This window comes from Phyllostomus discolor, chromosome 13 (assembly GCF_004126475.2).
Source record: "Phyllostomus discolor isolate MPI-MPIP mPhyDis1 chromosome 13, mPhyDis1.pri.v3, whole genome shotgun sequence".
Classification (NCBI taxonomy): domain Eukaryota; kingdom Metazoa; phylum Chordata; class Mammalia; order Chiroptera; family Phyllostomidae; genus Phyllostomus; species Phyllostomus discolor.
Window position 1 is genome coordinate 251,424 of NC_040915.2, and position 25,939 is coordinate 277,362.

The 25,939-nt window shown below is 49.0% G+C and overlaps 1 protein-coding gene across 1 annotated transcript in view; it reads left to right on the top strand.

The window, feature by feature from the left end:
• Positions 1-16,782: 16,782 nt before the first annotated feature.
• ARHGEF18 (Rho/Rac guanine nucleotide exchange factor 18) overlaps positions 16,783-25,939 on the top strand; it is an 83,182-nt gene continuing 74,025 nt past the window's right edge. Inside the window, exon 1 of the mRNA XM_028528745.2 lies at positions 16,783-17,104. The gene's annotated coding sequence lies outside the window, so the exon portion shown is untranslated. The remainder of the gene's footprint in view (positions 17,105-25,939) is intronic.

The window sequence follows — 25,939 nt, forward strand, 5'->3', positions numbered from 1 at the left end:
ATCACCAGGTGGTCAGGTATCTGCCCTGTTCTCTTGCTCTTAGAACACTCTTTCGAACACGTTATAATATTTGGTAGTAAATGTGCATTTGCCCATGGTTGCATCCTCCCTGAAGTAGAGAATATGGCCAGCAAATCCATGACCCTGAGGTGGACAAGCAGGATACCTGCACCCGCAGAGTTGTGGGTGACCTTGACACACCCATCACCGGCAGGCCCTTGAGGGCACTTACGGGAGTTCACAGGGTGGCAGGCGGCAGTGAGGACCGAGCTGAGCTGGGGCAATAGCAGCCACGCTAACTGGCAAGGGCCACGCAGGGCTCCTGGGCCACATACCACACACGGAGCCAACACTGTTCTCCACCCAGCCTCTGCTCTGTTGGAAGTGGCCGTCTTAGGCTTCTTAGCACGTTTTTTTCCATGTTTTACAACAACTGCTTGAAAACTCTTGTTCACTATTAGAAAATATCAGAGCGCTAGTTGAGTGTCATCCAGCAGAGGGAAAGGTCGCCAGTTGGGATCCCGGCCACAGCCAGGCCTGGGTTGTGGCAGTCCCCAGTCAGAGACATGAGGAAGGCAGCCAACTAACCAGTGTTTCTCTCCCTTTTTCTCCCTTCCCCTCTCTAAAAATAAATAAATAAAATCTTTTAACATAAAAAAGAAAGGAAAATATTAAAAATCACAAACAAACTAAGCTTACAGAATCTCGCACATTTTTTATTTTTACTATAATTTCAACGACCCTGAGGCGATAATCAACGCATGTTGTCCCTCTTCCATGGTTGCTCCTGCACCAGGGCACGCCTGGGCTGCACCAAGAGTGTGGTTGCCGCTCTCCTGGGGTGAAACGACAACTGACTGTCACTGAAATCCACACTCTCTGGGCTCCTGCGACTCCATCTGCACAGGTTCCTTGCCTCTTGATTTCTGAGACATGCCTGCTCTTGTCCTTTCTGAATTTTCTATTCATGTTGTTTGTCTTTTTCTCTTCGATGTGTACAAAGTCTTTTTTTAAAAGAATTTATGTATTTATTTATTTATTTTTAGAGAGAGGAAGAGAGGGAGAGAAACATCAATGTGTGGTTGCCTCTGGCACCCCCTCCTGGGGACCTGGCCCGCAACCCAGGCATGTGCCCTGACTGGGAATCGAACTGGCAACCCTTGGGTTTGCAGGCCAGTGCTCAATCCACTGAGCCACACCAGCCAGGGCTCAATGTGTACAAATTCTTTATATATCAAGGTATTAATCCTTCTCGGGTTTTGTTAGTAATATAATTACCCTAAAATTTTTGTTAGTTTATATATACTCAAGTTATTCTTCTCTTTTCGTTCATGGCTTCTGGGTTTACTGTCTTGGTTTGTTTTGGGGGTTTTTTTGGTTTTCTCTTTAAAAATGTTTTTAACCTTTAGTTGTAAAAACAGCCTTGGAAATTTCTTCTACAATTTTTATTACTTTTGTTTATATTTTATCTTTAGCCTATCTGGACATTATTTTATTTTTTTCTGCAACACAGAAATATTTCACTCAACCACATCTCTATCAAAAGTGGGAAGAGGAAAGGTAGACTGACTGGCCATCTGTCCCACACCCATGTCCCTCACTAACGCAGGCTGTGGGGCGTTTGGTCCCTGGCCGGGTTTTCCTGTTTTTGACCTGGAGTCTTAGCTTGCCCAGAGAAGTCCGTGGACAACACTGCCCTCTGGTGGCCAATACAAAAATAACAACTGCAAACAAGAAAAAGCCACGTCTTAAAACTGAAAAGATCTCTGTTCATATGCCTGGGCTTAAATTCTCCAGAAGTAAATACCCAAAAGGATTGGAATCAGGAACCTAAACAGATATCAGCACACCCATGTTCATAGCAGCATTATTCACAAAGCTGAAAGGTGGGAACCACCCTAGTGTCCATCAACACATGAATGAATAAAAACAATTTTGTCCATCTATACAACAGAATATTATTCCTTTGAAAAATTCTGCCCTGGTTGGTGTGGCTCAGTGGACTGAGTGTGACCTGAGAAATAAAAGGTCACCGGTTCGATTCTCAGTCAGGGCACATGCCTGGGATGCAGGCCAGGTCCCTGGTTAGGGGCACACGAGAGACAACCCCACATTGGTGTTTGTCTCTGTCTCTTCCTCTAGAAAATAAATAAATAAAATCTTTTTTAAAAAGGAAGGGAATTCTCACACCTGCTACAATGTGAATGAACCTTAGAAACATTATTCTCAGTAAAGGAAATCAGACACAGAGACAAACACTGTGTGACCACCCTCACGGAGTGAAGTCCCTAGAGGAGCAAGATTCATAGAGACAGAACGTAGATGGTGGAGCAAGGGCTGCTGAGCAGGGTGGGGAGTCAGTGTTCAATGGGGACAGAAGGTCAGTTTGGGGATATGAGAAGGTTCTGAAGTGGACAGGAGTGATGGCTATGCAGCAATGTGAATGTGCTTAATGCCACTGAGCAGGCGTTAGAAGGACACATCTTACCTCGTGTCTATTTTACCACCAAGGAAAGCTTAAGTGCAGGTGTAAGGGCCCTCCCTGGAGGTGAGAGAGAAGTGGAGGGGACAAGGTGTGCACAGGGGAGAGGTCATCATGCAGGAGGCCAGTCGGGACCCCAGCAGTGGGCATGGAGGCTGGGTGCAGAGCACAAGGGGCAGGCACAGAGCATGCAGACAGCATTCTGAAGCAGTTGAACCATGACAGGAAGGAGCCGGACAGGGAGGCATGCAGGGAGCAGTGGGGTCAGAGGCGAGGCCTGAGAGAGTTCAAGTCCTGGCAGGGGGAGCCCAGAGAGGGGAGACTGAGATGAAAGACAGAGAGAAAAGGAGAGACCAAGAGGGAATTATTCCTGGGATGCCAGGACGCTGTGCTGTCCACAAATCAATTAGCAGGATACATCACATAAGCAAAATGAAGGATAAAATTACATGATCATAGCAATAGAAGCAGAAGAGACTTTTGACAAAATCCAGCACCCATTTATGATAAAAACTCTCAGGAAAGTGGGAGTAGAGGGAACAATCTTAACAAGATAAAGGACATATATAATAAACCCATAGTCAACATCATACTCAATGAGCAAAAACTAAAAGCATTTCCCTTAAGACTGGGAAAGACAGGGATGTCCACTTTCACCGCTCTCATTCAACATAGCACCGGAAGTCTTGGTTACAGCAATCAGACAAGAAGAAATAAAAGGCATCCAAAATGGAATGAAGAATTAAAACTGTCAATATTTGCAAATGACATGATACTGTAGATAGAAAACCTTAAAGACTCCACCAAAAGATTACAGGAAGGGGGACTTCCGGCAAGATGGAGGAATAGGGGGACACACCGTACCTCCTCGTACAACCAAGATTAGAAAAACAATAATTTACAACAATAATTTACTATCAGAATAACACCCAGATCCAGCAGAGAATTTATCTGAATGGAAGTCGGGCAGCCAAGAAGTTGAAGTAGACGCGTTCATCCGGACTGGTAGGAGAAGTTGAGCCGGGCAGGCGCGGAGCTGGCTCGGGTCGGCGGCGCGTGGAGGTCAGGGAAAGTTTGGCGCAAAATCGGTGCAACAGCCATCCAGGGGCGCAAGAATGCAGCGGTGATCCCTGAGTACGCAAGCTGCGGCTGGCAGACCCAGAGGGGTAGCGAATGTGGACCAGGGCAGAACTCGCGGCCCGGAAGCCCAGACAAGGGTCTGAGTCCAGGAGAACGGAACTATCGCCATTGTTTTCTCCCGTCCCCGCTCCCGCTCCCTCCCCACCCCCACATACAACGTCACAATCTAGTGACTGGGGTGCCCAGCCCCAGTGAGCACCTAAGGCTCCACCCCCCACCGTAACAAGAGCAACCAGACCAGGGAAAAAAAAAAAAGGAGAGACAGGGGAAAAATATGTTTTCAACAGAGCAGATCAGTCCCCCAGGACTCATCCTTTTGGGCGACCAAGAATTAGCCAATCTATCAGATGTGCAGTTCAAAACACTGGTGATCAGAAAGCTCACGGAACTGGTTGATTTTGGACGAAATTTAGATGAAAGAATACAGAGTACCATAAAACAGATGCAGGAAGACTCTCGGAGGAGAGCCAATAGTGAAAGGAAGGAATATGAGTCTCAAAACAATACAGTGGACCAGAAGGAAGATAGAATCAACCAAGCAGGAAAGCATGATGAAATAAGAATTCAAAAAATTGAGGAAAAGATTAAGAGCATCCAAGACACCTTTAAACGTTCCAATATCCAAATTATAGGGGTACCAGAATCGGAAGGGGAAAAGCAACAGATTGAGCACGTATTTGAACAAATAATAAAGGAGAACTTCCCCAATCTGGCAAAGGGAACAGTCTTCCAAGAAATCCAAGAAGCTCAGAGAGCCCCAAAGAAGTTGGACCCAAGAAGAAACACACCAAGGCACATCATAATTACATTAGCCAAGGTAAAAACGAAGGAAAGAATCCTAGAAGCAGCAAGAGATAAGGGGACAGTAACCTACAAAGGAGTTCCCATCAGACTGTCAGCTGATTTCTCAAAAGAGACCTTACAGGCAAGAAGGGGCTGGAAAGAAATATTCCAAGTCATGAAAGATAAGGACCTACATCCCAGATTGCTCTATCCAGCAAAGCTCTCATTTAGAATGGAAGGGCAGAAAAAGTGCTTCTCAGATAAGGTCAAGTTAGAGTTCATCATCACCAAGCCCTTATTTTATGAAATGCTAAAGGGACTTATCTAAGAAAAGAAGATAAAGAAAAGACGTATAGTAAAAGGACAGCAAACTCACAAATATTAACAGCCACACCTAAAGCAAAACCAAAAGAAACTAAGTGAACAATTAGAACAGGAACAGAACCACAGAAATGGAGGGCACATGGAGGGTTAGCAGCAGAGGGGTGGGAGGAGGAGAGAGGGGGAAAAGGTATAGAGAATAAGTAGCATAGAATGTAGGTTGAAAATAGATAGGGGGAGGGCAAGAATAGTACAGGAAATGTAGAAACTAAAGAACTCATAAGTATGACACATGGACATGAACTAAAGGGGGGAAATGTGGGTGGGAGGAAGGTACAGGGGGGAGGGTAGAGAAGGGGGGAAATGGGACAACTGTAATAGCATAATCAATAAAATATATTTTAAAAAAAGACTACAGGAACTGATAAATAAATTCAGTAAAGTAGCAGGATACATTGCTTGCATTTTTATATACCAATAATGAATTATCAGAAAGAGAAACTAAGAAAACAATCTTATTTACAATTGCATCAAATAAAATACCTAGTAATAAATTTAACCAAAGAGGTAAAGACCTGTACTCAGAAAATAAGTCACTGAAGAAAAATTGAGGAAGATACAAATAAATACCTCACTCATGGATAGGAAGAATAAACATCATTAAAATGTCCATACTACCCAAAGTAATCTATAGGTTCAACACAATTTGTATGAAAATACCAAATGCATGTTTCACATAACTAGAACAAAAAAATCCAAAAAGTATATAAAACCACAAAAGACCTCGAACCCAGGCCAGTGTGGCTCAGTTGAGTGAAGCATTGCCCCATAACTGAGAGGCTGCAGTTCGATTCCAAGTCAGGGCACGTACCTGGGTTATGGATTTGGTCCCCTGTCCGGGCAGGTATCTCTGGTCTAGGTGCATAAGGTCCCCAGTCCAGATGCATTTGGGAGGCAACCAGTTGATGCTTCTCTCTTGCATCGGCGTTTCTCTCTCTCTTCCTTTCTCTGTACAAGCAATGAAAAAATGTCCTCAGGTGATGATAAGAAATAAAATTTTTAAAAGACCTTGAATAGCCATAGTAATCTTGAGAAAGAAGAACAAAGTTGAAAGTATAATGCTACCTGATATCCAAATGTACTTCTACAAGGCCATAGTAATCAAAACAGTATGTACTGGCATAAAAACAGACACATAGGTCAATGGAGCAGCACAGAGAGCCCAGAAATAAACCCGAACCTATATGATCAATTAGTATTTGACAGCAGAGGCAAGAATGCACAATGGGATAAAGACAGTCTATTCAATAAATGGTGCTGGGGAAATTGGACAGATACCTTGTTATACCATATACAAGATTAAACTCAAAATGGATTAAAACCTTAAATATTAGACTCAATAACATGCAAACATAGGCAGTAAAATATCAAACATTTCTCATAGCAATATTTTTTCTGATATATCTCCTCCATCAAGGGAAACAAAAGAAAAATAAATAAATGGGACTACATTAAACTAAAAAGTTTTAGCACAACAAAGGAAACCATTAGCAAAATGAATAAAACAACCCACTGAATAGAACATAATCACCAACGATACATCTGATAAGAGGTTAATACTCAAAATTTATTTACAAACATATACAACTCAACGTCCAGTCAAGATGGCAGCATAGCAGACATGGCTCACCTCCTCGCACAACCACATCAAAATTACAACTAAGACGTAGAACAACCATTACTCAGGACCATCAGAAATCAAGTTGAATGGAAGTCTGACAACTACAGAATTAAAGAAACCACATCCATCCAGACTGGTAGGAGGGGTGCAGACACAGGATGGACTGATCCCACTCCCAGGGGGATAAAAATTCAGGGGGGATAGCTCAGGAGCCAGGAGTCCCAGACCCACACCAGGTCCCCCAGCCCAGGATTCCACTGCCAGGAAGGTAAGTCCCCACAACATCTGGCTGTAAAAAACAGTGGGGATTGAGCTCTGACTGGTATGGCTCAGTGGATTGAACACCAGCCTGTGTGCAAACCAAAGGGTCATTGGTTCAACTCCCTGTCAGTGCACATGCCTGGGTTGTGGGCCAGAGCCCCAGTAGGTGGCACGTGAGGCAGCCACACATTGACGTTTCTCTCCATCTCTTTCTTCTTCCCTTCCCTTCTCTCTAAAAATAAATGAAATCTTAAAAAAATAAATGAGGACTGAGTCAGTGGAAGGAACTTTTGGAGTCCTAAGCAGTTCCTCTTAGAGAACCCATACATGGACTCAACTACACAGACTCACTCCCTCTGATCTCCATCCCTGGGGTAGCAGCTTGAAAGGCGCCAGTGGTATACAGGGAGAAACTGAAGTGGCTGGTGTCGGGGCAAGCAGAAGCCACTGTCCCTTTTTTAAACCCTCCCCACACAGAGCCACAGAGCCAGCAGGCTGGTGCTAATTTGAGACTCCATCAACATGGCTAACACTGTTTGACCTGCCTTGGAGATCCCGAAGACTCTATAGCACCCAACTTAACAGAGCCCACCTTGTGGAGGATACCGGCCAGCAGTATCCATCTCGGCTGCAGATGTTCATCGAAACATGCTAAAAACATACACAGAGGCAACCAGGTCCTGTGGGGGGATAGGAACAGAAGGGCCACTCCTCACGTGGGGAGCGCCTTGGCCACTCTCTCTCCTGGAGGACGCCATGGCCACTCCTCATGTGGGGAGCACCCCGTGTCCATACCCAAGCAGATTTTTATTGAGAAAACAGACTAGTTTGTAGATTCATAGTCTGGCAAAAAAGATCAAAAGATGTAAACAACTTACAAAAGTGGGGATAGGACTCCTGCTGAGATTCTGAGCAAGGTTTGTGGTCTTTAACATCTGAAAGAGGTACAGGTTCCAAAAGTTTCCTGCGTGTGTTTTTAAATTCCAAGATAATAACATCCTCCAGCAAACAGACCTCACAGGATCTTGCATATTCTATGTCCCAGGCCTGATTACCCCGGGATCCGCCGTTTCTGGTCTGGGCTTTTCGCCCCTGCAGGCCTGAGAAGACAAAGGCAGCCAGGAGACTTGGATTTCTCAAGGACTCAGGCATTGGAAAAATTGTTGGTTGATGTCGATCACCCCGTTATTTCCACAGCCCCGTGAGTCTTGTCCCTGTCATTCCTTCATGAACGTGTCTGTCTTAGATTCATTCTCTATCCAAGAGAATTGTTACCCGTCATTGACTGCCATTCAAGCACGAAAAGGAATGAGGCATATGAACAGGCAGCGTTCATGCCAGGGAAATAAGTTTGTCTCCTTTGTGGCTCCTGGTCCGGAGGTCTTTCACTCAGCCTAAGTCATGGGTGGTTACAGCTTCCTGAGACCAGGCAGGGTGGTCCCCAACACCACCCAAGCTTCTTTTCCATATAAATGGCTAGTCTTGGCACTTGCTTCACAACTTCCTAAATCCTATCAAACAAGCAATGGCTGGCTTTACTGAGTCCCAGGCCTGGCACTAGCAGTAACCAGATTAGAATCATAGCTTAACTTCAGCTGGGAATCTCCAAGCCCAGCATAAGTAACAGAATCTCAGATTGCTTTACAGTCCAGGCAGGGGGTCCCTGGCAAAACACATGTAGGGACTGACCTTGGCCTGTACCACCTGGGAAACCCCAGGGCCAGGAAAGCCAGTGGACAGCTACAGACCATGTCAGAGCACCACCACCCTGCCCCCTACACAGCTGATCCTTCACAGAGGGCGGAGGTTGGTGGTCAGTGGTCACAACCAATCCTTGCCCCTGACTGGCCTGGGTAAATCCCTCCCACTGACCCGCCAAAAGCAACCAAGGCTCAACTACAAGAGAAAGGTACACTCAGCCCACACAAAGGGTGTACCTCAAGTACACAGCTTGGGTGATACAAGATGCTGTGCCACTGGACCCTATAGGCCACCCTCTATCTACATCAGGCCACCCTACCAAGACACAGAGTCAGAGGAGCTCTACCTAATACACAGAAACAAACACAGGGAGGATGCCAAAATGAGGAGACAAAGAAACATGGCCCAAATGAAAAAGCAGATCAAAACTCCAGAAAAAAAGAGCTAAACAAAATGAAGATAAGCAATCTGTCAGATGTGGAATTAAAAACACTGGTTATAAGGATGCTCAAGGAACTTAGTAAGGACCTCAGCAGCATAAAAAATATCCAGTCAGAAATGAAGAATACACTAATTGAAATAAAGAATGATTTACAGGGAATCAGTAGCAAAGTGGATGAAGCTGAGAATCAAATCAATGATATGGAACATCGAGAAGCAAAAACAACCACACAGAAAAACAAGAACAAAAGAATCCAAAACATGAGGATAGTGTGAACAGTCTATGGGACAACTTCAAGAAGTCCAACAGACACATCATAGGGATGCCATAAGGAAAATAGAAAGAGCAAGAAATTGGAAATCTACCTGAAAAAAATAGTGAAAGAAAACTTCCCTAATTTAGTGAAGGAAATAGACATGCAAGTCCAGGAAGCACAGAGGGTCCCAAACAAGATGGATGCAAGGAGTTCCCTTTTAGACACACCGTAATTAAAATGCCAAAGGTTAAAGATAAAGAAAGAATCTTAAAAGCAACAAGAGAAAAGAAGTTTGTTATCAGATGGTTGCCAGATGGGAGAGGGGTGCAGGAGAATGGATGAAGAAGTGAGGGGATTAAGAAATACAAATAGGTAGTTACAGAATAGCCATGGGTATGTAAATTACAGTGTAGGCAATGTAGTAGCCAGAGAACTTATACACATGACCCATGGACATGAACAATGATGGGGGGATTGCCTGGGGGAGTAGGGGATGCTGGGGGTAGGGGGGCAAAGGGGGAAAAATAAGGACAACTGGAATAGCATAATCAATAAAATATAATTTAAAAGTAAAAACGAAAAATAAAAACATATACAACTCAACACCAAAAAACAAACATTCCAATTAAAAATAGGCAAAGGACCCCAATAGACATTTCTCCAAAGAAGACATACAGATGGCCAATAGATATATGAAAAGATGCTCAAGGTCACTAATAATCAGAGAAATGCAAATTAAAACGACAATGAGAGCCCTGGCTGGGTGGCTTAGTTGGTTGGAGTGTCGTCCTGCGCACCAAAAAGTTTCAGTTTTGATCCTCCGGTCTGGGTGCATACTCATTCTGTCTCAAATTGATGTCTCTCTCTCTCTCTCAGTCTCCCTTCCTCTCTCTTTCAAAATCAATGAACATATCATCATATGAGGATTTTTTAAAAACACACAATGAGATATCACCTCACACCTGTCAGAGTGGCCATCATCAATAATTAACAAAGAGAATATTTGGTCAAGATGGAGTCATAGGTAGATACACTTTGCCTCCTCGCACAACCAAAAGAAGGACAACAAATTTAAAAACAAAAAATAATCAGAATTTCCAGGAAATCAAACTGTATAGAAGTCCAACAACCAAAGAGTTAAAGAAGAAACATTCATTCAGACTCATAGGAGGAGCAGAGATGGGCAGCCGGGGCAGAGAGGACCCATAGCAAGGCAGTAGCTGGAGGACTGGGCAGTCCCACATTTGTATGCAGATAAACTGGGAGGAACAACTGGGGAGCGAGACAGGTTGCTGAAACCCAGGGTTCCAGCACAGGAGAAATAAAAACCTCTCACTGAAAAAATGTGAGGGTTGTGGCACTGGGAGTAACTCCCACCCTCACAAGAGAGTTTGTTGGAGAGACCCACAGGGTCCTAGAATGTACACAAACCCACCCACCTGAGAATCAACACCAGAAGGACCCAATTTGCTTGGGGAAGTGACTGAAAGCTGGCCAAGAGCTGAGCAAGAGGCACTGTTCCCTCTCAGACCCTCCCCAACGTACAGGGCACAACACAGCCACATGGGTTGCCCCGCCCTGACAAATACCTAAGGCTCCAGTCCTTATGTCATAACAGGTGAGCCAACACAAAGAAATATGGTCCAAATGAAAGAAGAGATCAAAACTCAAAAAAAAGAACTAAGTGATGAAGAGATAGCCAACCTATCAGATGTAGAGTTCAAAACACTGGTAATCAGGATACTCACAGAATTGGCTGAATATGGTTGCAAAACAGAGGAAAAAGTGAAGACTATGCAAAGTTAGATAAAAAATATATATACAGGGAACCAACAGTGAAGGTAAGAAAACCAGGAGTCAAATCAACAATTTGGAGCACGAGGAAGAAATAAACATTCTACCAGAACAGAATGAAGAAACAAGAATTCAAAAAAAAAAAAAGGAAGAGAGGCTTAGGAGCCTCTGGGGCAATTTTAAACATTCTGAATCATGGCGGGGCGGGGGGGGCCAGAGGAGAAGAGGAAGAACAAGAAATGGAAAACTTACTTGAAAACATAATGAACGAGAACTTCCCCAATCTGGCAAAGGAAATAGTCTTCAAGGAAGTCCAGGTAGCTCAGAGAGTCCCAGAGAAGTTGAACACAAGGAGGAATACACCAAGGCACATCATAATTACATTACCCAAGATTAAAGATGAAATAATCTTAAAAGCAGTGAGAAAAAAGGAGACAGTTACCTACAAAAGAGTTCCCATAAGACTATCAGCTGATTTCTCAAAAGAAATCTTGCAGACAAGAAGGGTCTGGAAAGAAGTATTCAAAGTCATGAAAGGCAAGGTCCTACATCCCAGATGACTCTATTCAGCAAAGCTATCATTTAGAATGGAAGAGAGATAAAGTACTTCCCAGACAAGGTAAAGCTAAAGGAGTTCATTATCACCGAGCCCTTATTATACGAAATTTTAAAGGAAACTGTGTAAGAGAAAGAAGATCAAAACATGGCAACAAACTCACAACCATCAAAAACTGAATCTAAAAAACAAACTGAGCAAACAAGCAGAACAAGAACAGAATCAGAGAAATGGAGATCATTTGGAGGGTTATCAGCAGGGAGGGGAGCAGGGAGAATGAGTGAAAAGGTACAGGGAATAAGAAGCATAAATGGTAGGTACAAAATAGACAGGGAGAGGTTAAGAATAGTATGGGAAATGTAGAAGCCAAAGAACTTATATGTATGACCTATGCACATGAACAAAGGAGAGAGGGAATGCTGGTGGGAGGGAGGTTCAGGGTGAAGGAGAATAAAGAAAAGAAGAAATGGGACAACTGTAGCATAATCAATAAAATATACTTTAAAAATAATAAATAAAAAACAGGTGTTGGAGAGGATGTGGAGAAAAGGGAACCATCATGCTCCACTGGTGGGAATGTAAACTGGTGCAGCCACTGTGGAAAACAGTATGGAGTTTCGTCAAAAAATTAAAAGTAGAACCGCCTTATGACTCAGTGAGCCTACTCCTGGGAATATCTCTGAAGAAACTGAAAACACAATTCAAAAGAATATATGCACCCCTGTGTTCATAGCAGCATTATTTACAACAGCCAAGAATGGAGCAACCCAAGGACCCATCAATAGACAAGTGGACAAAAAAAATCAGTGGTGCATATATACAATGGAATATTACTTGGCCATAAAAAGAATGAAATTTTACTATTTGCAACAGCGTAGATGGACCTAGAGGGTATCACGCTAAGTGAAGTAAGTGATTTCACTTATATATGGAATGTAAAGAACAATATAAATGAACAAACAAAACAGAAACAGACCCATAGATTCAGAGAACAGAGTGTTGGTTGCCAGAAGAGAGGGCAGTTGGAGGCTGGGTGAAAAGGGTGCAGGAGTAGGAAGTGTAGGCTGGCAGTAACAGAACAGCCGCAGGACTAAAGCACAGCACAGGGAACAGAGTCCATAACATTGTGGCAACTGCGGGTGGATCCAGGTGGGTACTGGTTTACAGTGATCCCTCACCTATCTCGGAAGTTACATTCCAGAGACCGTCGCAATAGGTGAGAATACTTGGAGTAGTGGCGTTATGTTTATTTTATTATTTATATGTATTTTAAAGCTTTATAAACCCTTCCCACACTCCTATAAACCTTTCCCACTCTCTTAACCTTTCTCACACTCTTACACTTCATGTGCTCTTAAACACTTTCTACACTCTTAAACCTATGTAATTTTAACAACATATAAAATTCTATATGGGTACTCACCAGTGAAGTACACTACAACTTGAATGATGAAGATCATGAATTATGTAGCTGTGCAGTGCTGATGGCGATGAAGGTGATGACAATGAGATGAATGTCCTGCACAGCCAAGAAGAGCATTACAGCTCTTCTGGAGACACCACTTCATCAGGCACTTCATCAGGTGGTGCAGTATCTTTGCCCTGGGCTATAACTTCTATTTCCGCCAAAGGTGTAGGTGTAACTGATCTCTTCGACCGAGTGATGAACTTAGTTATGGGGAGTTGCTGGTGCTGCTTTTCATCCGCAGAGGCAGCTTCTCCATGCAAGAAATGCTCTTGAGTCCACAGCATCTCTGAAATTTGTCAAACCAGCCCTTGCTGGCACTGAATGGGGTTGATCTGGTGGGAGAAGCACTCAACAGTCCTGCTTCTGCGTTGTCATCTTCGTCTTCATCCTCATCGCCGTCGTGAACATCCGTGCTTTCCGCAAAACTATCATAAAGTTTCTTGGCCTTCCTCTGGATGGTGTTGGTTTCCAGTGAGATCTTCTTCCTGCCATCATTTATCCACAGAGCCAGTGCAGACTCCATCCTCACAATGGCCTTATTGCAGGAAGTGACCACCCTCTTTGCAGTCTTGTTAAAAGTCATTGTTGCCATAGACTTTTCTTATATTCTTCTCATCTTTCTTTATGTAGCGAACAGTAGATTCGTTGATCCTGTAATGTCGGCCTAGAGCCGCCTAGATTTTGCCTTCCTTTAACATGTCCAGAAGTTCCACCTTTTCTTTGATGGTAAGCATATTCCTCTGGTGCTTGGGTTCACTGCCAGAAGCCTTAGAAGGCGCAGAATGTTTGGGTGGCGTAGGGCTTGAAATAAATTCAAACTCTTATGAAATTTTCAGGAAAACACAACACTGCAGAGCAACACTAGGCGCAGGGATCAGAGGTGGATGTGAAGTGGACAAGGAGAGAAGCTGAAAGTACGGACATGGTGCGGGAGAGCGAAGAGACCGATGCTGCAGTCACTGAGCCAATCAGCGCCGGGGATACAGAACACAGTGCTGTGGTTGGTCGCCTTCCATTCCATCAGCCAATAGTGTGCTGTGTACAATCTCGGGTTGGCAAACTTGCGCAAGTGGTAGTGGCATACTGCATTTCCACTGTGTACCATACAGTATTCATCTGCTGATGAAACACATACTGGATTTTATTTCAATTTAATATTCTTTCAATATGTTTGAATTAACATTTTTTATATTTTTATATTGTTTTAAATTTTTAGGCAGAAATAATTAAAATCATAAATATTATATAAATGCCTATATACCGCAAAATCCCGCGATATAGCAAGAACTCCAGATACAGAATTATATATATTTTAAAAAAAAACCCGAGATGCAGTGAAGACGCAATAAGTGAACAGCGATACAGCAAGGGTCTACTGTATATGATTGTCCAACCACTGTGGCTACACCTGAATCTAATACAAAATAAGACTGCATATAAACTATAGTTTTAGAAAGCTTTTCCTTTGAAAAGGACAGAATGAGAGATGAAGAGCACGTGACACAAAGAGAGGCAGACAGAGCAGCCCCGGCAGAAGGCAGGGTCCTGGCCCGCCCTGCCTAGGCGGAGCTGCTCTCCGATGTCCTCTGCTGGGGCTCGGGGCTCCCGCCTCCTCGGACCCATCTTGTCCCCACCTCTGTCCCTTCATGTCCTGCTCAAACCCCTCCAGTGGTGCCCATAAACGCACTTACAGACGCCCCCGGAGGTCTGCGGGACCGGCACCTGGGCCTCCTCTCTGAACGCCCTTCCCCCACACCCTCGCTCCCCAACCCGGCTGCTTCTGGGCCTCCGGGTCCAGCTCCGGCGGCCGACCCCGGCCCCGCGGCCAGAGCAGCCACCCCTGCACCCACCCTGTCACAGCGCGGGTTTACTTCTTGTCTGAAAGGACCGTGGGGGCCGCTTTCCTCCTCCCAGTTTGCCCCGCACTGGGCCGTGAGCTCCCCAGAGCAGGGGTACGACGGTTCTGTTATCCACGTCTACAAATGCCCGCCTACACAAGGCACTCGGCGTGCGCGTCGCACTAAACACACACTCAGCTGGGAATGGACCGTGCGTGCACTCCCGCCCGCGCATCCGTGTGGCAGGGTGTCCCGGGTGCGCCCCTGAGAACAAGAGCCAAGGTCTGGGTCATGCGGGCTTCCGGGGCTTCTGGGCTTGCATGCTTCTGGCTTTGTGGGGGGGTCTGTAAGTGCGTGTAAGGGCACCCGTGTGGCAGCATCTCCAAGTGTAGCCTCACCGGCCCAGCCTCTGCACCTGTGTGCGTATGCATGCAAGTCCACCATGTGGTCGCATGGTGTCCAGGGCCGCCCACACGACAACACAGACTCCTGTGCGAATGTGCATCCGTGAGCACCAGCCCTGGTGTCCTGCGTCTCCCCTGCACTCTCTCGGGGTGTTTCACTGCAGCCTCCGGTCTCTAGGGGTTCACGGGCCTGTGTGCCTGCACGTGTGCCTCTGCGGGCTCCTGCATGTGCATGACTGCAGGCGTGGTCCCTTTACACAGTTTTGTGCCGGTGTTACCAGCTCTTAGGGGCAGGGTGCTAAGTTAGAGCATTTGCCAGTCTCCATAGTGTAAACGCCCTGGTCACACAAGCTCCAGTGCGATATCACCAAACATGGGATCGGGAAGATATGGTATGGCATATAACCACGTATATGATAGATGATAGATGGATAGATAGATACAGCAGCTCCTTAAATAACATCATTGCTTGCAACATCATTCCATCATAATGTTGATAAGATGCTGTAGGAAATGGACTCTGTTTATGTCAATATGCTTACTGCAAATCCATCAAACATCAGTTTGCTTCAAGCAACACCTACCAACGATGCTAACCGAGGCCTTACTGTATAACTGTATTTTATATCAGTAGAGAAGAGTGTATAATGCCTTTCATACACTATTTCCACCAAACAGGTGCAGTAGATATCACCTGAAGAGCATGAATGAGAGACAAATGTAGCCAAACAATTACAAAGTGAACAATTTCTGTTTTACTTGATCATGGTAAAACATGCATGATATAACATTTACCACTTTAACCATGTTACATGTGTAGTTTAGCAGCAGCAAGTGTCTGGTGATGGATTTAAGTGGTTATTACCCTTAACATAATTTGTTTGACTGTCAATTTGTATAGTTAAATTTTTATGACGGCTACATTTAGCAAGCAGCTCACCAAGTCCCTGAACATTTCACAGCAGGCGCTGGGAGCTGGGGCAAGCTGGCTGGGCCTGTTTGTGTCTCCTGGCAGGCTCTCTAGCCTCAGGGTGCGGGTGTGTGCTCCCACTTGTCACCATGCCCACGCTGTGTGTGCCCACCATCTCTGCATGTGAAGGGTCCCAGGTATGCCCTGCATGCACCCGCCGTCTCTACGGGGAGCCTGCTCTGCCTGCACACCACTGTGTTTCCCTGGGCCCAGAGGTGTCCAGCTACCTATGCTCTAGGCCTGTGTGTGTGAAGCCATGTACCTGTGCACCTGCCTGCCCCCGTGACGCTGGAGCGGAGTCTGGGCACTTCGTCCAGACCCTGCACTCAGTGACACCAGCTGGACACATGAAATCAGCCATGAGGGGAGTGTTTATGCCTCGGGAATCTGCAGATGCTACATGTCAGGGTTTCACTTTTTTCATTCTTTCTTCCTTTTTTTTTTTCAGAGAGGTGGGTATTAACAATGTACCAGTGTACCACAGGCACCCAGGTGTCTCTGTTGCCCAGTGTGACTGGATGCGTACCCATGCACCAGTGCAGGGCCAGGAGTGTGTCTGAGCAAGCGTGTCTCCGTGGACACACGTGACTTTCGTGTCCCCATAAGTCTCTGCCTGTGTGCCCATGGGAGGCCCAGAACTCTGTTCCTCTTTGACAGTTGGTTCTACAGGAAGCCGTTGGGGTGGGGGCGAGGGTGCCGAGACTCCCCCATCCCCCACCCTTCCCCGCAGGACACCTGCAAGCAGGGGCCTGTGGCAGAGGGTGAGCCCTGCTTCTGGGACCCCAGGTCCTCGCTGCACTCAAGCCCCTGCCAACCCTTCGCCGGGCACAGAGGCACCAGGCAAGCGTTAAGGACAAGGAAGTTGAGGTCGCCCTGCTGTCACCCCGGGCTCTGGCCCGCTGCTGTGCCCCCTGGACAGGCTGGAAGCCTTGGCTGTGGGCAGTGGGGGCTGCAGGAGCTGGTAGTCAAGCTGTGCACCTGCAGCAGCAAGGACAAGTCTCTGTGTGGTGAGTGACCATCTTGTGGGCTGGGGGTTTGAGGGACAGACAGACCAACACAGACAGATTGGCAGTGAGGTCCAGTGGGGCCTGAGGGGCCATGGACAGACGGCCCCTCCAGTTTTTCTCCACCTTCTGGGCAACCTGCTTTCAAGTGAGTGGCTGAGGAGGTCTGACCTGCTTGTCTGTCCTGCAAAAGTCTGTGGTCTGTGACGGACCACAGGGTGAGATAGGAGGATGGAGCTCCTTGTTACCAATGTCTGGGGACCCAGACAGTGGATAAAAGGGAGGTGGGGGGTCTTAGGCTCTTTGTGGTGGAGTCACCAGGCATGCTTTGCTTCTTAAACTGGAGATTTGGGGGCCTCCCATGAACCTCCCTGAAACAGAATCTGAAGGTTGGGTTTGGGGAGTCTGACTTTCAAAACAAGCACTTCTGCTTAAGGTTGATGTCTGAGAGCCAGCCCTGAGAATGACTTCACCCCACTCTGCTGAGCTCTTCCAAGGAGAAGGAACCTCCACCGGGCAGCCCTCCAGGTTGCCCCCCAGGAGGTGCTCCTGGCTCTCACTATGGCCCAGCTCAGGGAGCTTCACCCTCCTGCTGCCTGGGATGGGGCACAGTGGGGAGGAAGGCTGTGGTTTTGTGCAGGGCACACCCAAGCCTCTGCTTCCTTCCAGCCCCCAAAGCCACATGGCCAACAAGCAGGTTTCTGGCAGGTGGCCCAGAAATGGCAAGGACTGGGTGGGCTTGGAGTGGTTGGGAGAGGCCAGGGAGGATGGAGCTGGTGAGTGAGGCTGGGGCTGGTCAGGAAAGGCCTCCAATGGCGCACTCAGGAGGCTGGCCCAGTCTCCTACAGGCACTCCAAGGAACAGGCTCGACAACCAAGCAAAGTCAGGGGAGGGCTGCCTGCCTTTGAGCTCCCTGGCCATGGCCATGAGCCCCTCTGGGAGCACTTCCAGGCAGAGGCAAGCTTTCCACTGGACCCTGAGGCACCCATGGGATGTCAAGGGCAAACCGGTCCACAAGTCTTGGCGGGGCCATCCTCCACTCACAGCTGGCTCCGCAAGACTGCCACTGTGCCTGACGGCTGCCAGCACTCAGCGCTGTGGTTACAGAGGGCAGGATGGCTCTGTCAACCAGATGCAGGTTCTAATCCCAGCTCCCCTGCCTCCGCACTGCTACAGGCAAGTGACTGCACCACACCACTTTCCCTTTGCTCCTCCATTAAAGGGTTGTCAAAGACCTTGCAAGTAAGATTGTGGCACAGGGCCCAGCACACAGTAGGAACTCAGAAAACATGATCAGGCTTTCCTGTCCCCTCCCACTCTGTCCCAGTCCCAAAGCCTTGCTTCCCTGAGCAGTTCCTACTCAGGCACCCAGTTCGCAGCCTCAGAAACTTCCTGGGTCACGCATAAAGAAACAACCTCCTGGCGGGTCTCAAGCTCTACCAAGCATGCAGGGCAGACTCTTGACAAAGGACTAAACTAAGACGACAGCCACACCCTTGGGCCTCTCTCTAGTCTGTCTTCCAGTCACTTGAGGACTGTATTCATGTCAACAAACTGCTTGTGAGAAACAGCACTGCGTTGTGTCTGCCTGCCTCGCCAGGCTTCCCTGCCTCCAGGGGTCCTGACCCCTGCCCCTCAGCCCCTGCCTGCCCATGCCTTCCAACTGTGGTGGTGGCGGTGGGGAGGGGGTGGGGGGGTGCGGATTCCAATTTTGTCCAGCTTTTTAAGCTGTACACAGGTGCTGGAGAGGGTGCTAGGTGTTGGTTAGAGTGTGGTTTTATGTCTTTCTACAACAAGCTCACCTGCCATTGTTAGAAATAGGTATCCCTGTTCTATTTTTAAAGTAAGATTTTTCACAAGTCTCCATTGCTAACTGTGCTCACAACTCACTGTGTTTCCCTGGTACTGGGCTCCTGGGTCCCCACCTTTTTGCCATCAGCTTAGTGGTGGTCCCTCCTGGCTTCTCGCTGTCCTGGGTGTCCCTGAAGTTCTGTATCTGCTCTCTACCCAGGGGCCAGGGGATCCAAGAGGCATTTGTAGCCTGTCCAGGTAAAGGTGTGAGGTGGGAGATGAGGAACTCAAGCATTGAGCCCAGAGGAGGAGGCGATGTTTAAATCTCCGTGAGCTGTTCTCTGGATTTCTGGGCATTTGTCGGGCTGGCTGCGTATAATCGTGTGTCGGCCATGGTCCACACGCGTCAGTGCAGAGAGTGTAGGAGTTTTTACATCTGTTTTGGGCCACCTACATATGATAGCTGAAGTTATGAGGAAGGTGCAGAGGGGTCACCAGGGCCGGTGGGAAGAGCAGGAAGTGATCGAGGTCAGATCCCAGGGAACAGAGAGTTTAAAGGTCGTACAGAAAAAGGAAGCCGCACTGTCGGGGAGGGCAAAGAGGCGGAGCGCACAGGAAAGGAGGAGCGTACTGCGCTGAGGGAGGAACCTACTTAAACGAGGGCGCGGACCGAGGTGCCCAGCAGAGGCAGGGCGGGCCGTGCCCGGAGGGGGCGGGCTGGGGTGTTGAGCCCCAGAGGGAGCTGGAGGGGCTGGAAGGGGCACCGCGCGGACCGACGGGCGTGTGGATCGCCCTCCAAGGACACAGGGAGGAGACTGAGAAGTCACCAGCGGGCCAGGAATTTTTCACACAGCAGAGAAAATGCAAGTGGAGAGGCTGCGACCCCCAGGGGGCAGCACTGGGACCCACTCCGGGACCCGGACAGCCGCCATTAGGAGCCGGGCTTCTGGTCCCAGAGACACAAGTGAGTCCCGCCCCGCAGGTGGGAACAGGCCTTCGGATACGCAGAGGGCCGCAGAAGTTTGGAAAACCACCTATATGATATTATTCAGCCCTAAAAAAAGAAGAGAATCTTGTCATTTGCAACACCGTGGATGGCCTTTGAGGGTATTATGCTAAATAGAGTAAGCCAGACAGAGAAACAAAAACACACTGTATGACCTTACCTGTCTGCGGAATCTAAATTTTTAAAAAACCTCACAGGAAAATAGAGTAGATGTTTGATTGCTGGGGGTGGGGAAATGGGTACAGGTTGTCAAAAGGTACAAACTTCCAGTTACAAGATGAGTAAGTCCCAGGGATGTGAGCACAGCGCATGACTAGCGTGGATGCTGCTGCATTGTGTCTTTGAAAGTTGCTGAGAAAGCAAAGGCTGAGTGCTCATCACAGCCACGTGTGAGACGGTGGATGTGGCCTGAACTCCCCGAGGCCAACGGTGTGCGGATGTGAGTCGGAGGGAGGCTGTCCCCCTCACCACGCGCAGCGCTGTGTGCCTGTTCAGCCGAGAGTACAGTGGGGGGGGGGGGGGGGGGGGGGACACCGGCTCAGATGCTCGCACACGCAGGCCAGCACTCGGGACTTGCACTCGGACGCTCAGACCCTAAAGCACACACTTTGCACGCGGACACAAAACGCCCTGTGCAACACAGAAACAGTGGTGCACCCAGACACTCAGACACACGCACACACCAGGCTTGTCTCCTGGGGGCCCCAAGTCACCCCTCCTCACTGCTCTTCCCTGCCTCCTGGAATGCCTCGTCCAGCCAAAGTAAGAGGCCTGTGGGCTGGGGGTGCAGGCCCCCTGCCTGGCCCCAGGCTTCCAACCGCGCTGCAGCTGGCAGCCCTTTGCTTAGGCCCCGCCCCTCTGGCTGCCTGGTCCTGGCAGGGATTCCGGCCTGCGCTGGAGAGCACTCACACTCTCGCAAGCCTGCCCCATGGCTAACGCAGTGCTCAACCACTCCTGGCCGGCCCTCTCCAAGCTGTGGCTGAAGCGGTGGGCCTTCAAGAGAGGTAAGAGAGCAGGCAGCGAGCAGTGGGCACAGGCCACTGACAGGGTTCCCTGGACAACTCGCCCACCATCCCACCTTGAGCCTCTCCTTGCCCCCCCCCCCCCCCCCCCCCCCCCCCCGCATAGGCTGCCTGAGCCAGCCCGGAAGTCCATGTCCCTGTGGGCCCCATAGAACACCACAGACTTGTGGGTGCTTCTTGTCCGGGAAGAGACATCTCCCCAGGCTCAGCCGTAGCTTGTCTCAGGAGGTAAATTTGTGGAAGGGGAGAGTTCCCCTGAACTCTGTAAGGGCACCTGCCAGCTCCCTGGAGCCCCTAATGCTGTTGCCCCGATGACTGCAGGACGGAAGCTCAGCAAAAGGGAGGTGGGTTGAGACCCCAGGGGTCTGAGGGCACCTCCCTTGAACACACACACACTCTCACACACACACACACACACACACACACACACGTTCGTTAAACAGCGCCTTCCCCCCGGGGCAGCGGGTCTCAGTTTCCCTCTGGGGGGCTGGAGAGGCCCTTTTATTATATCCCCCAGCCAGGGTGAATTGCTTTGGCAAAAAAAAAGATGCTTCTTAACTCTCAAGAGGAATTTAGCCCTTGAAGATAAGCAGATGGGGTCCTGGACCACAGCGTGTGGTGCACAGTGGGGCAGCCACCTGCTGTGCCCCCTGCCTTTCCACGGGCACCTCCGTGGCAGGCCAGCCCCTCTGGTCTGCCTCCACAAGTCCTGGTGACCATCACTTGCAAGAGTTGAGCAGGCATTCAAGGTGGCAGCAAATGTCTACACGGGTGTGGGAGGGTGTGAGCAATGGGAAGATTGGTCAGTTCTGTCCACAGACTCTCCCTGAGGGCCCACTGTGTGCTGGCTGGTGCCTTGCTAGACGAGACAGCACTATCAAGGGGACCTAAGGGAGCAGCTGGGGAGATAAAAGAGCCTCATGAAGTTAGACACAGAGAGGTTGAAAGATTTGTGCAAGGTAATACAGCAAGGGCAAGCTAGAGGAGTCAGGATGTTAAACAGGTTCTGTTCCAAGGCCACCTTGGTGGGTGTTCTGGCCAGTGTGCAGAGCTGCCAGTGTAGGCAGCTACTACAGGGCCTGGGGCAGTTTCCTAAATCTACCAGTGGATGGCAGTGCTGGAGGACTCAATCCACCCGCTCCTGGCCACCCAGCCCAGCCAGGCCTACTGCCCAGGGAGGTGGAGGTTGTGACCTATAGGCCGGCAGGCGGGGCAGTGAATGAGCTGTGGGAACCCTCAGGGACCCACACACGGTCTCACAGTGTGCTGCAGGCACAGCTGGGGGAAGAGGCTGCTGGGACCTGAGTCCAGGATGACAGGCAGCTCCTTGGAAAGGATCTCAGGGGGAGGCAGGAGCAGAGAGCGATTTCCCAACAGCCTCCCTCCAGTCTTTAGCCTTGGGGGGCATAGGAAGAATGTCCTGTTTGTGTCCCTCATAAACTCTGTGACAAGCTATCTGGGACAGATGGACAGATAGACTGGCCTGGTAGGACATTCAAGAAAATGGCAGGGTTGGATTTAAGGAGGCAAATGAGATGGGGGCGGGGCTTTGGGGCGACCAGAGAAGTTCCCTGGAGCAGGGCTGCACTGCCCCTCCCCTCAGTGGCTCTTGTCTCCCCTTCTGGCCATGCTTTTTCATGCACTCCCCAAAACATACTGAGTGCATACGTGATGGTATATTCTGTGCCTCGACTTGGTTTCCTTCCTGCCTGGCATCCTTGCCATAATTTCGACCCATTCCAGCTCCATCTCTCGCCAGCTCACTCCTCCAAGTGCCACCTCCTGGATGGAACTCCTCACTGCCTCTGGACCCTGCCATGTCCCCTGTCCCCCTACCATCCATCTGCCCATCATTCATCCATCCTTCTAACCACCTATCTTCCAGCCAACCAGTCCGTGTCCATCTACCCATCTATCCATCCACCTAACTATGCATCCATCCATCCATCTGTTCATCAGTCCACCCATCTAAACATCCATCTGCCTAACCATCCATCCATCTAACATACATCTACCTGTGCATCCATCCATCTAACCATCCATCCACTCATTCACTCATTTGTACATCCAACCAAACACCCAGCTAACTAGTCACTCATCCAGCCAGCCAACCAGCTAGCCAATTGTCCAGCCATCTATTCATCCATCTAACCATCCATTTACCTAACCATCCATCCATCTGATGGTCCATTCATCCATCTAACCATTTATTCACCAATCTATCCACTCCCCAGCTCACCACAGAATAACCTGTTGTTTATGACTCATTTGCTTTGAGTTGGAAATACCTAGGTTTACGTCCCAGCTCTGCCTCTCATCCTGCCTCAGCCTGGTGTGACCTTGAGAAAATCAGTGCATCTCTCTGAGCCTCAGTCTGCCCTTCTATAAAGTGTGGACTCAGAGGGCTGTTATGAGGATAGAAGAATGCAAGTATGTGATGTGCTCAGCACTAGCCCAGGCACATAGTTGACCAATACACATGAGGTTTTACAACTTGGGGCTTGGAGATGTGGAAGTGGATCAGATATACAACCTGCCCTTATGGACCTCCCGGTCTGGTGCAGGGGACAGCAAACCTTTTTTGTAAAGGGCCAGAGAGTAAATATGTTTGGCTGTGAAGATCCCATGGTCTCTGATGCCACTACTGGATGTCACTGTGGCAGCGTGAAAGCTGCCTCACAGCAGCTGCAGCTGTGCTGGCGAAACGCAGGCGTGGAGCCATGTTCAGCCCTTGGAACCCCTGGTGCGGAAGGGCGCAAACCAACCAACCACACCACAGCAGTAGGCAGAGGGAGGGTGCAGGGTAGTTTAAGGTCCTCTGGCAAAGGCTTCGGCAGAGGCCCAGAGACAGCCCTTGGTGGTCTGGCAGGAAGCAGGGAGAGTGGCGAGGACAGCACAGAAGCATGCAGAAGAACAGTGGGTCGGGGGTTCTGTGTGTTGGGGGGCTATGAGAGGGCTCTCTCTGACACCCTGAGGTTCAGCCTGTGACTGAATGACCCTCTATGACTCTGTGATGTGACATCAGGATCAGAGTTGACTCTGTCGTCAGGGTCCAGCTCAGCCTGTTCCTGGGTCAGAGACTTCCATCAAAAGACAGAATTCATCCCTGACCTTTCACCTTCACCCTTTGGATGCCAGACCAAACCTGCCAGGTTGCAGATGCCAGGCTGTGGAAGGTTCCCCCGCCCGCTGCCCAGCGCAATGAGCGGCCCAGGCAGCCCGCCCCGCCAGGTCCCTGGAGGATGGAGCTTTTCTCCCACGCGCCCATCGGCCTCCAGGCCCCACCCTCACTTTTGGTCTTTCTCCTTCCAGTCCACTTGCTGTAGTCCCGCATTTCCGAGTCACAGGCGACGCCTCGGCTTCACGGTGAGGGAGAGGGATGCAGGCTTGATGAGGGCAGTAGAACACAGCCCCTCAGCCGGCCAGCCTGGAGGTAGCTGGGGGGCCAGCGAGGGTGGAAGCCGGCTTTGGCGCCCACTGCGGCAGGCACAGGGCGGAGGGCGCTACGGCCCTGTGTGGGCGTCCTCCCTTCAGAACTCTGGAGGTGCCCGGTGAGTTGTTTGGTTACAGCTCCATGGAGCTGTGACTCCCACATCGTGTAAGTCACCCAAATTATGTGTGCAGCTCAGTGGCTTCCGCGTGTTCACAGTGTTGTACGGCCATCACAATTTTAGAGTACTTCCATCACACACACCCCCCCCAAAGAAAAAGCTATATTCCTTAGCTATCACCCATAGTCCTCCACTTCCCTCCTCAACCCCAGCCTTGGGCAACCAACCACTGATATACTTTCTTGGACCCGCCTGTTCTGGACATTATGAAATCAGGGGAATCATATAGCAGGTGGTCTTTTGTGTCTGGCTTCTCACTGAGCCTCATGTCTTCAAGGTCCACCCATGTTGTAGGGAGCGAGTGTTAATACTCCATTGTGTGGATGGGCCATGTGTGGGCCACTGGTGGGTCTTTGGTGCTATTTCCACTTTTTGGCTCTTAAAAATAATGCTCCTATAGACAGTTATGTACAAGCCCTGGCTGGTGTGGCTCAGTTGGTTGGGGCATTGTCCCGAACACTCAAGGGTTCGATCCCTGGTTGGGGCTCAGGTAAGAGGCAACAACTTAATGTTTCTCTCCCTCCCTGCCTCCCTTCCCTCTCAAATCAGTGAGCCTGTCCTTGGGTCAGAATAAAAATTTATTTTTAAAAAGAGTCCCATACAAGTGTTGGGATGGGCGTTTTCATTTCTCACAGGTAGAGAACTAGGAGTGAAATGGGAATGGTTGGGTCACATGCTAACACACACTTAACTTTGGGAGGAACTGCCAAAACATTTTCTAGTCTCGTTTTTCTGGATTGGGGGGGTTGCAAGCACACATGTGTGAGTGTGTGTAACCCCCTTTCATTCATTTATCAAATGTGTTTATTTCTGCCTTGGCTATTTCCTGCTGTTTTTGCTACCTCCCAAAGGCCCTGGCAATTTTGTGCTCATAATCTTGTATTCCTTCTCTTAAAGGAGGCCACCCCAAATTGTATGAGCTTCAGCTCCCCGAACTTGGGGCAATGTGTGTAGGTGGGCAGCTGGAAGGAGAGGGTGTGGGAGTGTGCACAGACAGGCCCAAGCTGTCTGCCCCTCCACCCAGCACAGTGCCACCGGCCACAGCAATGGTGACAGGCAGGGTGGCCACACCACGGATCACCCAACCCAGACCCTTTAGAGAGTAAAGGGAGCACTGTTAATAATTGCCTTGTCTCGGTACCATTACCTCCAACTGTGCCCAAAAAACCAGGTCATCCAGCCATGGTTCCCATAGGGGAAACAAGCTATGGAGTAAATGGGGACCTAACTTGGCACTTTCTGGAGGCATCCACCATTCCACTCCATGGCCACTCTCTGCCCCACCTGGGGCAGCTACTGCTCAAACTTCGGAGGCGCTGGTCTGCTCTCCTCCACCTCGCCCACCTCCTCAAGCCTCCTCTCCAGGCACTGTCCCCCACCTCCCTGGTTTGAGCAGGGCCCAGGATCT